Source organism: Carcharhinus amblyrhynchos, chromosome 8, assembly GCF_965287045.1.
Source record: "Carcharhinus amblyrhynchos chromosome 8, sCarAmb.v2.hapA, whole genome shotgun sequence".
NCBI lineage: Eukaryota > Metazoa > Chordata > Chondrichthyes > Carcharhiniformes > Carcharhinidae > Carcharhinus > Carcharhinus amblyrhynchos.
Genome location: NC_137331.1, coordinates 60,520,614 through 60,535,879, shown reverse-complemented (window position 1 = coordinate 60,535,879; position 15,266 = coordinate 60,520,614). Strand labels below are relative to the sequence as shown.

Here is a 15,266-nt window from a genome sequence, read left to right as displayed (position 1 = left end):
TGAGTAATGCAGATGATCCATCTCCAGTGCAAACCAATCTTTTGTTGGAAAAAAGGAAACAGTAGCATCTTTAAGCTTGAGCTTTAAAGGACACCGAAAACAACTTTAACATAAAAAGGAGCAACAGTAAAGATTTATAGAAATTCTTCCTTAAAAATCCACAAGAGTGATTGGTCTGTGATGTGCATAACAATTAGCTAGTTCAATGCACTGCACTTGCTAAAAAGTCAGATTGATTACTTGTAATACAATAAACACTTCTCAAAAAGAATCATAGTCAATAGTAAACTAGTATGGAAAATGGGTCACTACATGCCTTGGCTTTGGACTGCACCATCTCATCATAGGCAGCAGTACTCTGGACTGGCTGATGGACAGGAGTGGGCATTTTTGCTGATGATTACAAATTACTCAAGGGTAAGGACACTGACAGAGTTGCTGTAGTGTCATCTTGAAGAGGACAGTATGCTTGAGCTCAATGGAATTACTGCCTGTCCTCCGGGATGACATTGCAGCAATCTTAGTGATCTTCGGTGGACTGGAAACCTAGAGCACCCTGAGAATCGCTTTAAACAGGTATCCTGCACAGTCTGAGCTTCCCTCGCAGCATTCAGATATTGTGTTGTGCAAGCTGTGCCTGTCATCGTTGAATGGAAAAGTCACTATAATCCCTGTTGACCATAGGCTGTGACTGGTGGTGATTTTAACCTGAGGATTACCACACCTCAGGCGAGGGGCAAGGATGAGAAGGTGGATCGTCATGAATAACTTCAAATGGTGGAGAATTGAACCTGCGCTGTTGCGCCACTCTGCATCACTAACCAGCTGTCCAGCCAACTGAGTTAAACCGATACTCCAATAGCTGGCAGTATGTGCAAGCTTGCAGCAATACTAAGCGAGTGAAGGTGAGGTGAGGCTATTAAGGTTAGGTATGAACCCTGCTTGATGGAGATTGTTGGTTGGTGCATGACTTATTTTTAAAATTTATTCTTTCACGGGATGTGGGCATCACTGCCAATGCCAGCATTTTTATTGCCCATCCCTAATTGCCCTTGAGGAGGCAGTGGTGAAGCACCTTATTGAACTATTGCTGTCCATGTAGTGTAGGTACATCTACTATGCTGTTAGGGAGGGAGTTCCAGGGTTTTGACCCAGCGACAGTGAAAGAGTGACAATGTAGTTCCAAGCCAGGATGGTGAGTGACTTGAAGGAAACTTGCAGCTATGGCATTCCTATACATCTGCTGCACTTCATAAAATAGAATCCCAATACTGCAGGAGGAGATGATTCTTTATGATAGAGCTCACAGCTTTGGAAAGTGCTGTTGAAGGAGCCTTGGTGAGTTGCTGTAGTGCACCTTATAGGTGGTATACATGGCTGACATTATGCAACAGTGGTGGAGGGGCGGAAGGTGAACATGGTGGATTGAGTGCCAATAAGATAAGCCACTTTAATCTGAATAGTGATCAGCTTCTTGAGTGTTGTTAGAGTTGTACTCAGACAAATGGAGAGTAATCTCTCACATTCTTGATCTGTGCCTGCTTTGGGTGACTTAGCTCCAGACTGCCCATTGGAGAGTTCAGTCTCCGACTTGCTGTTATAGTCACAGCATTTATATGGCTAGTCCAGTTCAGCTTCTGGTCAATGGTAACTCCCAGTATATTGATAGTGGAGGATTCAGCAATGGTAATGTCATTGAATGTCAAGGTAAGATGGTTAGATTCCCACTTGTTGGAGATGACCATGGCCCTAGTACAAATGCTACTTGCCATTTATCAGCCCAAGGCTGAATGTTGTCCAGGTCTTGCTGCATATGGACGTAGACTGCTTCAGTATTTGAAGTCATGAATGATGCTGAATAATTTGCAATCATTGGCAAAAATTCCCACTTCTGATGGATGGAAGGTCATTGATGAAGCAGCCATGATGGTTGGGCCTGAGACACTATGCTGAGGAACTCATATAGCTATGCTCGGAGATGGAGGTGACTGACATCCAACAGCCACAGCTAGCTTCTGTATGATGTGGGAACTGGTGGACTCCAGGGTCCATCCCAGTGACCATGTCTGTAGTAAGTGCAGGTTGCTGGAGGAGCTCCAGTTCAAGGTGGATGAGCTGGCCTCTGAGCCACAGACACTGAGGCTCATCAAGGGGAGAGAGGGTGCCATTGTCAATGGGGTGCAAGTGACATCCACCCCCCCTAGACTGGCTAACTCTAAGGGTCAGGGACAAGAGGGGGCTGCTGGGAGGAGGAAGGGGGGTGAGGAGCGGAGGCTTCAGCCTCTTAATCTGCATAACAGGTTTGAGGTTCTTGCTTCCAGTCTGGAAGAGGACGAGGCAGGTGAGGTTGGTGAGCAAACTGCACACGGTACAGTGATGCAGCAGGACATGGGAAAGAGAGGGGGAAAAGGAACGTAGTAGTGATTGGGGATAGTGGGGTGAAGGGTATTGACACTGTCCTTTGTCGCAATGACAAAGTGAACAGAAGGGTGTGTTGTCTGCCTGGTGCTCGGGTACGGGATGTCGCAGCTGGGCTGCAGAGGAACCTGGAGTGGGAGGGTGAGAACCCGGTCGTTGTGGTACATGTGGGTGCCGGCGACGTAAGCAAAATGCGGACTGAGGATCTGGGGAGGGAGTATGAAAAGCTGGGAACGGAATTAAAAAGTAGAACCGACAAGGTGGTTATCTCTGGGCTACTGCCTGAACCGAGTGCAGACGGGCGTAGGGTTGACAGGATTAAGGAAGTGAATGGGTGGCTCAGGGATTGGTGTGGGAGGAATGGGTTTGAATTTATGGGGCATTGGCACCAGTATTGGGGTAGGTGGGACCTGTTCGGGCGGGATGGGGTTGGTCTGAACCGTGCTGGGACCAGAGTGCTGGCGAATCGAGTAAAGAGGACTGTAGACAGGGCTTTAAACTAATTGGGGGAGGGGGGGGGGAAGGGGGGAGGTAGGTGATGTTACGAGGTCTAAAGTTAAGGAGAGGGTACAGGTAAGGGAAGAGGCCGAGGATGTCCCAATAATAGAGGGAGTAGGGGGCGTGAGTATGGTTGGTGGCGTTACGGCAAATAGGGTCCAGGTGAAGGCTGGGATGAAGGCGCTCTATCTGAATGCACGAAGCATTCGGAATAAAGTGGATGAGCTGGTGGCGCAGATCGACACAAATGGATACGATCTGGTGGCCATTACAGAGACGTGGCTGCAGGGTGACAGGGACTGGGAGCTGAATGTACAGGGCTATCAAGTGTTCAGGAAGGATAGGCAGGAGGGAAAAGGGGGGGGGGAGCGTAGCTCTGCTGATTAAGGATAGCATCAGGGTGGTAGCAAGGGATGATATTGGAGCCAAGGAGCAGAGGGTGGAATCGTTGTGGGTGGAGATTAGGAACAGCAAAGGGAGGAAGACGCTGGTGGGTGTCGTCTATAGGCCCCCGAATAATGATCTGGAGGTGGGGCGGGCTGTTAACGCGCAAATAAGTGCGGCGTGCAGGAATGGGATGGCCGTAGTTATGGGGGATTTCAATCTGCATATTGATAGGTCGACCCATGTTGGACGCGGGGGGTTCGAGGAGGAGTTCTTGGAATGCTGCCGGGATAGTTTCCTCGAACAGTGTGTGTTGGAGCCGACGAGGGAGCGAGCTATCTTGGATCTGGTGCTATGTAATGAGGCGGGTAGAATTACGGACCTTGTGGTGAAGGATCCTCTTGGGGAGAGTGATCATTGTATGGTGGAGTTTCTGGTGCAGATGGAGGAGGAGAAAGTGGGTTCCTGGACACGCGTCCTTTGTTTGAATAGAGGGAAGTACGGTAGGATGAGAGAAGAATTGGCGAATGTGGACTGGGGGAGCGCGTTGGAGGGAGGGTCTGTTGAGGAGCAGTGGAGGATCTTTAAGAAGATCTTTCTTGGTGCTCAGCAGAAATTTATTCCAACGGTCAAAAAGGATAGTAGGAAGAGAGGTAATAAGCCGTGGATAACGAAGGAGGTGAAGAAAAGTGTTAAATTAAAAGCGGAGGAATTTAGAGTAGCTAAGAGTAGTGGGCGAGAAGAGGATTGGGAGAGGTTTAAATGTCAACAAAGATTGACAAAGAAGTTGATAAAGAAGGGTAGGAGAAACTATGAAGCTGGGCTAGCGCTTAATATAAAAAAGGATAGCAAGAGTTTTTATAAATATATAAAAAGGAAGAGGCTGGCTAGGGTGAATGTTGGTCCTTTAGAGGATGAGAAAGGGGACCTAGTGGTAGGGGATGGGGATATGGCTAAGGTATTGAATAACTTTTTTGTTTCTGTCTTCACGGAGGAGGACGTGAATAATTTGCCAGGTGTTAGCGATGGAAAGGTGGTAGGACTGGAGGGTCTTAATGACATTACTGTTACTAGAGAGGCGGTGCTCGACAGACTGGAGGGGCTGATTGTGGACAAGTCCCCAGGACCGGATGGAATGCATCCGAGGGTTCTGAAAGAAATGGCGGAGGTGATAGTGGATGCCTTGGTGGTTATTTTCCAGACGTCGCTGGATTCCGGGGAAGTGCCGGATGATTGGAAAACGGCTAATGTTACGCCGTTGTTTAAGAAGGGTGCCAGGTAAAAGGCGGGGAATTATAGGCCGGTTAGTTTAACATCTGTGGTAGGTAAAATGTTAGAATCTGTCATTAAGGAGGAAATTGCGAGGCATCTTGAAGGGAATTGCTTGATAGAGCAGACGCAGCACGGTTTCATTAAAGGGAAGTCGTGTCTGACAAATTTACTGGAGTTCTATGAGGATGTGTCTAGGGCGGTGGATAGAGGAGAGCCGGTGGATGTGGTCTTTCTAGATTTTCAGAAGGCGTTTGACAAAGTACCTCACAAGAGGTTATTGCAGAAGGTCGAGGGACATGGAGTTGGAGGTAGGGTGTTAGCGTGGATAGAGGATTGGTTGTCAAATAGGAGGCAGAGAGTGGGGGTCAACGGGTGCTATTCGGATTGGTGGATGGTGACTAGTGGAGTGCCCCAGGGGTCGGTGCTGGGGCCTCAGCTTTTTACCATTTATATAGATGATCTGGAGGAGGGAACCGAGTGTAGGGTGTCGAAATTTGCTGATGACACCAAGATTGGTGGAACGGCAAATTGTGCGGAGGGTGTGGAGAGTCTGCAGAAGGATCTAGATAGGCTGGGCGAATGGGCCAGGAAATGGCAAATGGAATTTAATGTTGGCAAGTGTGAGGTGGTCCACTTTGGTAGGAAGAATGGTAGGAAGGACTATTACTTACGGGGCGAAAAACTGCAGCAGGCGACGGTGCAGAGGGACCTCGGGGTCCTTGTGCATGAGTCGCAAAAACCCAGCTTGCAGGTGCAGCAGGTGGTCAGGAAGGCAAATGGGATGCTGGCCTTCATAGCGAGGGGGATTGAATATAAAAGTAGGGAGGTCTTGCTGCAGCTGTATAGGGCATTGGTGAGGCCGCAGCTGGAGTACTGTGTGCAGTTTTGGGCGCCGCACCTGCGCAAAGATATTTTGGCCCTGGAGGGAGTGCAGAGGAGGTTTACTCGGCTGATACCGGAGTTGAGGGGGTTGAGCTATGAGGAGAGGCTGAATAAACTAGGCTTGTACTCGTTCGAGTTTAGAAGAATGAGGGGAGATCTCATGGAGACGTATAAGATGATGAATGGGATGGATAGGATAGAGGTGGAGAGACTGTTCCCGCTCAAAAAAGACAGTAGGACTAGGGGGCACAGCCTCAAGATAAAAGGGGGGCGGTTTAGAACAGAGTTGAGGAGGAACTTCTTCACTCTAAGGGTGGTGAATCTCTGGAATTCTCTGCCCGTTGAAGTGGTGGAGGCTGCCTCGCTAAATATTTTTAAGACGTGGGTTGATGGGTTTTTGATAGGAGAGGGGATTAAGGGTTATGGGGAGAGGGCGGGAAAGTGGAACTGAGCAGCGACAGATCAGCCATGATCTTATTGAATGGTGGGGCAGGCTCGAAGGGCTAGATGGCCTACTCCTGCTCCTATTTCTTATGTTCTTATGTTCTTCTTTGATTGCTAGTTATGACTCCAACCAATGGAGGCATTTCTGCCAGATTCTCACTGACTTCAGTTTTCTATTCGCCTTGATATCACATTTGGTCAAAGGCTATCCTGATGTCAAGAGAAGTCATTTTGAGTTCAGCTCTTTATTCCACACTTCAATCCCTGGCTGGGGTCACTGTCTATGCAGAATCTGCACGTTCTCCACTTGTCTGTGTGGGTTTCCAATGGGTGCTCCGGTTTTATCCCACAGTCCAAAGATGTGAATTGGCCATGCTAACTTCTCCCTCATTGCACTTGAACAGGCGCCGAGTGTGGCGACTCAGGGATTTTCACAGCAACTTCATTGCAATGTTAATGTAAGTCTACTTGTGACATGAATAAATACATTTTAAACAAACTACGTGTCCATGAGCAGCTTATTGCTGTGCAAGTGCTTGATGGTGCTGTCGATGACCCCTTCCATCATGTTACTGATTATGGAGAGTAGATTGATGGGTTGTAACTGGCCAGATTTGATTTGTTCTGCTTTCTGTGGATAGGTTTTCTAGATGCCACTGTTGTAGCTGTACTGGAACAGCTTGGCCTGGAGCACAGGTAGTTGTGGAGCCCAAATTTTCAATACCACTGCCAAAATGTTGTCAAGGCCCATTGTCTTTGCAGTATCCAGTGCCTTCAGCTGTTTCATGCTCCATTCATATGGAGTGAATTGAATTGGCTAAAGACTGACATCTGTAATGCTGAGGATCTCAGGAGATTGAGACAGGTCATCTACATGGCACTTCCGTCTGAAGAGAGTTGCAAATGCTTTAGTTTCCACAATACAAACTCAAGCGGTCTGAACTGACTCTTGAAGCCATGTACAAATGAGTAAAAGATACAAGCTAGGAGTTGTGTCTATACATGCTGGAAAGCACAGCTCTATCCAATATCCAACTGAACCCAAGTGCGGGTCATATGCTCTCTTACATTTCTTTGTGGGTCTGTACTTAGTCCCACATCAATCTTACATTTCAGATCTTTCCATTAGAATACCAACTGAGTCATGGCTGATACTCCCTACAGAACAAGACAGTTACCAGAAGAGGTACACATTTTATGTTAAAAAAAAGATTGTTCCTTTCTAACATAAATCGAATCATGTTCACTCATTCAGGATATTGGGTGACAAAAGCATTATTGCAAATGAGTCCTTGCATTCATATTAAAAAACTGTAGCAACAGTGACAGAAATGTGAGTGAAACAGTATTGGAACACAGACCCTCAAAATACTGCTGTAAACAAGTAAGCACTTAGCAAAGGATATTTAAAAATAGTATTTTAATTGTTATTGTATTTGGCTGAAGTCATTAGGTTACATTTTAGCTTCATTTGAAGCAATTTTTTAAAGCGGCATCTTGGCCTTATAGCTAAAATGCAAATAAAATCAAACCTTGGAGGAGGACCTACACCTACTCCAATCAGCTTGGATCATGTAGATCAAGCCCAAGACAGGAGGTGAGACCCCTGTCTTATCAGCTTGGATCGGGAATATCTCAACTTGTTGGGACTCTGAATTGGATTTGATTTGATTGAATTGATTTGGAACAAAGAATAAAAAAAATTAATTGTTATTTGTAAGGGGACATTGTCAATGGAAGGTTTACATATAGGAATAGTTCCGAAAATAGCCTTAAGAGACAATTTCATCACTAGGGGAAGTTTGCAGTGTAAGATGCCTGCCCATTACTCTTCATGGGATGGGGAAGTGAGCAAGAATGATGATATAATTTATATTCGGATTTTAAGATGCAACACAAGTACAAATTACAACGAGGTGACTTTCCTGTATCACACTTTGCTCAATGACTCTAAAATTAAGTTGTGTTCCTTTTTAGCATTTGAATGTTCTAAAGCACGACACAATGATTTAAAGCACAAAGTTCTTCAAAACAAACAATTCATTCAAGCCCAACCTTCCATCTGCAGGCATGCAGATAAATTAGAGTTGGGATCTATAGACCGGAACGGAATCTGGGGTCATGTTATTATTGGACTTGAAACCGAATGTATTCCTGGGATGTACCACAAAATTGAAAATCATCAAATAATTTAAAAATCACACAACCCAATTTGTACACATTTAATTGCTAGCTGGATTTAAACTGACAGATTCAGCCTCCACAATAGCAAAGCAAATAAATTATTTAGTACAATTTGTTTCAAAACATTTACCAACTTGGTGCTGAGACTATTCAATAGCTGCCATGTAAATGGAATATTTGGGCAGGCTCCACGACATAAACCAAAAGCAAATAGGGCATTGGTGAGGCCGCAGCAGGAGTACTGTGTGCAGTTTTGGTCGCCGTACTTACGCAAGGATATTTTGGCCTTGGAGGGAGTGCAGAGGAGGTTTACTAGGCTGATACCGGAGTTGACGGGGTTGACCTATGAGGAGCGGCTGAATAAACTAGGCTTGTACTCATTAGAGTTTAGAAGAATGAGGGGAGATCTCATTGAAACATATAAGATGATGAATGGGATGGATAGGATAGAGGTGGAGAGACTCTTCCCGCTCAGAAAGGACAGTAGGACTAGGGGGCACAGCCTCAAGATAAAGGGGGGGCGGTTTAGAACGGAGTTGAGGAGGAACTTCTTCACTCAAAGGGTGGTGAATCTCTGGAATTCTCTGCCTGTTGAGGTGGTGGAGGCTGCCTCGCTGAATATTTTTAAGACGCGGGTTGATGGGTTTTTGATAAGCGAGGGGATTAAGGGTTATGGGGAGAGGGCGGGAATGTGGAACTGAGCCACGACAGATCAGCCATGATCTTATTGAATGGCGGGGCAGGCTCGAAGGGCTAGATGGCCTACTCCTACTCCTATTTCTTATGTTCTTATGTTATGTTCTTAAATATCTGTCAGCATGAAAACAGTTTTCAGAATGTCATAACGGAAGGAACACAATCTACTTCACTCATTAAATATGACAGGAACTGACAATAATAAATCAAAAGGTGCCATAATCCGGAAACTTCAATTTTTTTTAAATAAAGCCTCAGCATATTTTGCTCCTAATTGCAAAAAAAAAGAAAATTACAGCACAGGAACAAGCCCTTCAGCCCTCCAAGCCTGCACCAACCATGCTGCCCATTTGAACTAAATGGGGACTAACTTCCAGGGACCAAATCCCTCTATTCCCATCCTATTCATGCATCTGTCCAGCCACCCTTTAAAAGTCACTATCATATCTGCTTATACTACCTTCTCCAGCAGCATGTCCCACTACCTTCTGTGTAAAAAATTTACCTTGTACATCTCCTTTAAACCTTGCTCCTCGCACCTTAAACCTGTGGCCCTCATGTAACTGGCTCTTCCACCCCTAGGAAAAAGCTTATTTCTATCCACTCTGTCCATGCCTCTCATAATCTTGTAGGCTTCTGATAGGTCACCCTTCAACATCCATCATTTCAGTGAGAACAAATCAAGTTTCTCCAAACTCTCCTCATAGCTAATGCCCTCCATTCCAGCCTTTGAAACATGAGGCTGGTTCAGAAACAAATAGGAAAGCTATAGGTAGAAATAACCCAACATAAAATGTACGCCAATCTCTCAATCTTTTTCAGGAAAGAGCCAACCTGAGTCCAGAAAGTCCTCTGGGGGATTGTTAATGTCGGCTGCATGTGTTCACGTCTTCTGGCCAAGCTTCAAAAGAACAGAGATCCACAATCGTAACCTCCTCCTGGAGTCTCATGGATGGTGGCTCCATGATGAAGAATGCACCACTGCTCAATGAATAAATCTCACCAGCTGCTATGGTTGAAAATCCACCAGTTCTATACATGATTTCAGAAATCCCTCCATGAAAGATGTCTAGTTGCTGGACATCATCTGCTTTTTCCTGAATGCCCAGTAACATAGAGATCTCCACACATTAAATACATCCTCTTATTATAGACAACATAGAAAGACTCAACAATCTGTCACCCCTTGTGACGCAGGTTGGTGATTATCTGACCTTGTGCTGTAAGATTTGTACCACCTTGACTGGACCTTGCAATATAATATTTGATGGCAAGATGGGTACTGTTTTGAGGCATTCCAGGGGATCAGCTAGTATTGTAATGTCAAGTCTGGTGTCAATTTTGAAGTCAGTGATAAAGCCCTTAATTGGCACAGTGACTCACCACAAGCTTTCAAGACAATTTATTTCTCCTTGGCACTCTGTAATTTCATGATTTTTGTTATTTCTAACAGATGTTTTCTTGCCCTCTTCTTTTGCTTTACAAAATTGCTCGATTTATCCTGTCTTTCCGCAGTGGAAACATGCATCTATTGTTCTGTTTCTTTGGGTTTCCCCACACTTTTGCCCACTTTGGCAGATCTTTGAGTGGCTGTGGCTGCCATCTTTGGGCTCACCCAACTGTGTGACTCATCCAATGTGTTGATACCACGGCAGATTCTGGCCCAATTTAGCTCCCCAAGTCTGATCTACCAAGCGTATTGAACCACTCAATCAATTATAAGATTCCATTTTGGGCAGAAATAATCACTGAACACTTTAGGAAAATTTTGAGGTCTGCAAAGGTCTTTTTTTACCCCTTGTCTGAAGAGTACATAGCCAGTGACAAGTGCCATCACATAGAGGAATAATCAAACTGAGTTCTTCTGCTCTTTAACACGTGAGGCTGATACTGCTTAATAGCTTAAGGATTTATTTTCTACACTGCCATCATCTCTATGGACCTTCCAGGTCTTCCAATGGAAGCAGGAAGGGCAGCCACTTGACTAATACTGACATTGCTGTCAATTCTCAGTGTACCTCTCACCCTTCAGTTTCTTGCTATGAACTAGTCCTCTTCCACTTACTCGCCGACTATTCTGTTGATGGCACTAAATCGTTGTTTGATTGGTGTCACCACTGCTGCCATCATATTTTGTAGTATATCTTGTGGCCTAGCCTACACGAGGAAGATTTCCCTCTACTCCCAAGTAACTCTGATCTGACACAGGTACGTTTCTTCAAAATGACTTTATGTACAGGAAAAGCTGCAGGGTTAGTATATCTCTCTCTCGAGTACAGAATACCCATCTGCTCCAGAGTCTCTGGCACGTGGCTGCTGCTGACGTCACTGACACATCAGGATATATTTTCACTATCTCATTACCATAACTATTAACCGATTATACTACAATCTGTCTTTTAAATTAAATTTGTTGAATTTACCAAACCGTGACATGAAAACAGACGTAATACAGCAAAGCAAAATACCTTAGTGCTTTAGCTTAGGCCTTGAATTGAGATATGGTGAAACAGTGTTCCAGTAGATACAGACAGCTTTTCCTGGAAAACTGACTATAAAACTGACTTCAAAACTGACTTCACACATTTGGAAAAATTACCACAGAATGCAAAAGGAAAAGGGACGACTTTTTGGAAGGATTCAAGTCATGATTTAAACAAAGACCACAGAATTATAATTGGGCATGTTTTTTTACAATCTGGTTTTATTGAACGGTATTGGCTTATCCGTACGTAGTAAACTAAGCCCAATTCCTGAAGTTGGGGGAAAAAAAGGTTGAACACATTGGAAATCTATACCACAGTCGAGGAAATGTCAGGAAGTGACCTCAAAGGGAGAGGCTAAACGATCAGGAAAATATTGAGTCTGCAACCATAGCAGCCAAAATAGTGATTCTATGGCTGCACGTAGTTAATGGCACCTTTGAATTAGATATTTGTGAAGTATTTACTTGATGAAAATGAAGATATTTGAACAATGTGTTGCTAGGCATTATTGATTTGCTGGCAGTAATGTTTCAAAAAAGCAGCTTGTGTTGTTTTACATTATTTTCTTTTGTGTTTCTTTCCTCAACCTGTTATATCTTTAAGCATTTCAAATTTTCCTTTTAAGTTGGTATCCGTTTTAAATCTGTCATCCCAGCCACAAGATAAACTAACCTCAATAAGTAGAACAGAAATCCGAATGAGTCCTTAAGTCTGTTTTCTTGGAATTCTCAAGTTAAAGGAACGACAATGCAGTGAGTGTTAATAAAAAAGAGGAAGGACTTGGTTTTCACAAGAATGTTTATTTTGGAAATGTTGTTAGAAAAGGAAAACTTCAAGTCATCCAGAGCTCTGATTTAAACTCAGCCTTTCGACCATGGGCAAAGGGTTGCTATTGCTGGTGCTAAGAGACTTGTATTTGTAAACAGCGAGTGGTTGGAATCTTAATGAGAGTCTGTGGCATCACTTGGGAATACGAGATGGGCAAAGGAAGCCATTGAGTTATAGAGCAATACAGCATAGAAACAGGCACTTTGGCTCAACCGTTCCACGGTGTCTGTAATGACTTTAATCAGACAATTGAGGTGGGCCTGTTAGAACATAAACTCCCTGATTAAGGGTCAAATTGATGGGCCAAACAGGAAGACTCTTGCTTTGCATGTAACCAGGACTGCCGGTGTAGACCACTAACTTGACAGCATTCTGTGTGTGCTGTTGTCAGACTTGTAAATAAAGGGATTTTTGTGAAGTGACTTCTGTCTCCGAGAACTTATTGCACCAACCACGATGCCCTCCTAGCTAGTCCCAGTTGCCCATGTTTGGCCCATATTCCTCTAATCCCTTACCCCAGAGCATTATCCAAATGCTCTGATGAAGCAATGAGCAGCAGCTGAGGGAACTGGGAGAAAGCTCCTCCTGATATTAGGCACAGTAGCAAGGAGGAGTTTCAGCAGACCCATCCTCCTGGTTAGGCAGAGCAATAAGAGCACAGTGACAGGATGGAGGAGTAAGAAGGCATTTCCCAAGGCATTGGCTGTATCGCCCGACAGACAACTATCTGCAAATGGGAGAAGGCCAGTGCAAAGAGGCAAGTGCTGCTCTGAGTTAGTGTCAGGCGTTTGTACTTTGGTCCACAATGATCTGATGCTTTGCAGGCATCATGGCAGCCATTGGGGATTTCCATGTATCCACATTGTCCCAGGAATCAGCTGCAAGTTCAGGGTCACCTTTCTCAGTTGGCAGCTCACCACATCACCAGGCAGGCCACAGATTGCAGTCAGGATTCTTCCAAAAAATTTCTAAGTTTCCAAAGTGCGGGAAAAGGGAGTAAATTCTGCCGATAACATTAGTGTGATTTCCAGAATTAATCTCCGACACTCTGTGTCACAGAATGCTCTAATATGATTCACTCTGGAAATCAGGGAGCAGGGCCTATTCCCATTGTTGAGCCTGGCAACATGGTGCTGAGTGTGCCTCTGCACATGTGGTGATCTATCAGTGGCCCCCCCATTGCCAGCTTCCAGAACACTAATCTCCCAATCGCTGGCCAGCCACACAACCCACCATCGCAGGCCTTCCAACCCCACCCCCAGGTCACTAGCCTCCCAGATCTCCCTGGGCTGGCCACTATGTTGTCCCCATGCCCCTGGTCTCCCCTTACCCTCCCATCCCACCGTGGATCCCACTGACCAGTCCCAATGTCTTCCCCCACTTCCCACACCCCCAACTCCCCTGATACTCCCCATTCAGATGGCCAGCTCCAATCACTCGCTTCCCTCCCTTTCCCAGTCATCCCAATGCACAATGGCAGCAGGTCTCCCCACCCCATTGATTGCCCCCTCCAATAGGCCCCTCCTACTTTGGCCCCACCCCCTTGGCACTGCCTTATGCCCGGAGTACCAAGATGCCTCTTGGGCAGTGCCAATTTGTCCCTTGGAAAGTGCTAGCCTAGCAGTGGCCAAAGGACATCCCCCCCTAACCCCCAACATCCTGTGGGGGGGGGCTTCATTGGCCTCTCCTCTCCAGCAGGGTCAGGCCATCTGTTCCCCATTAGTGGGAAGCAGGAGTAAACCACTCCTGACGGTGAGAGAGACTCTCGCAGGCCCAGAGAATTCAGTCCCGGGCCTACTAATCATATTGAAACATCATATTCGATATGATAATCAGCTCGGGTGTGGCGCTGAGCATGTTAATAAGCTTGGTCCCAGAGACACACACAGGCAGTAACGCCCAGCTGGAAGCCCGCAAAACATCCCCTGCTGATGTCTCCCAGCCCACTCAAACAGAGCATCAGGCTGGGAGAATTGCTCCCTGCCTCTTCTAGAGGATGGGGGCCATCTTGAATCACGTGGATCAAAAGCAGGCACAAACCACATTGGGGTTTGCTATTATTGATGGGTTCTCTCACATCTGAGGAGTCATCAATTGCACCAAAATAAGCCACAAGTCACCAACCGAGCAACCAGCCAGATTTCTGAAGAGAAAAGGTTTGCACTCATTGAATATCCAGCTGGTCTGGAAGTACAGGTCTGCACTTGCTCAGTTCCCAGGCAACTATCATTACTTATTCATTGTTCAAGATCTGTTCAGGCCAACACCCAGAAGGCTGCTGAGGGGTAAGAGTTATTCCCTGAGGAAGTTAGCTCCTGTTATCTGCCCAGTATCCAAACACAAAAGGAAAGAGGTGTAACAAAACCATCTAATAACATGTACCTCTGCTGAACAGATCATTGGCATCTTGAAGATATGCTTTCACAACTAACAATACAAAGTGATCTGGAGCCGGATGATAGAGAGGACCTGGAATGCTACTATGTATTGGAAGAGGACAGAGAAGAAGAAAAAGGAAGATGACATTACAAACAGCATTTTGGAGGGGCCCAGCATAGAAGATTTGGAGGAAGATTGCCAAAGTTTTTCCCAGGGATCACAGTGGAGGTAGAAACAGTTCACTTCTTTGTATCTGCTGTGGCCTGCATTCCTGTCATGGAGACACCAGTGGGGGTTCATCCACAGGCTGCCATGCCATTGTAGGGACATCATCTGCCACACTGTCCTATGCATGCTATGGTTCAAGAATCAAGGAGGCAAGGAAGGAGGTCAGTGCCCACTTCTCGCAAAAGAGGTGGCACCCTCATCAATTCCTCAGCTGCCTGAATCCTTTAATAGAGCCTTTGCATGCTGATGAGGCCATCAGCTGGGGCACAACTGATATCCAATCCAAGCATCATGCACCCTGGGTGACAGTGACACAGAGTTTCACTCTTTCTGTGCATGTCAACAAGTTATTCTTGCATTATTCGTGGCTACATATGACCTGCCAAGAGATTAGCCATTCTCTCAATGGAGGCACTTATTCACTCAAAACATAGCAATCACATACATGGCATGGATTTCTCCACTGTTTGCCCACAACTGTGCAATAGTTCAGGAATTTCCAACATTTGGGAACTCATCAGCCTCCAATGCTACAGAAAAACCCTCCTTGTTTATGTCACCCTGTGG

At 45.5% G+C, this 15,266-nt stretch overlaps 1 protein-coding gene across 1 annotated transcript in view; it reads right to left on the bottom strand.

Annotated features, from left to right (window-relative positions):
* The window catches only part of cyp7b1 (cytochrome P450, family 7, subfamily B, polypeptide 1), a 203,536-nt gene that overhangs the window by 166,397 nt on the left and 21,873 nt on the right, over positions 1-15,266 (bottom strand). The gene's annotated exons all lie outside the window — the stretch shown is intronic.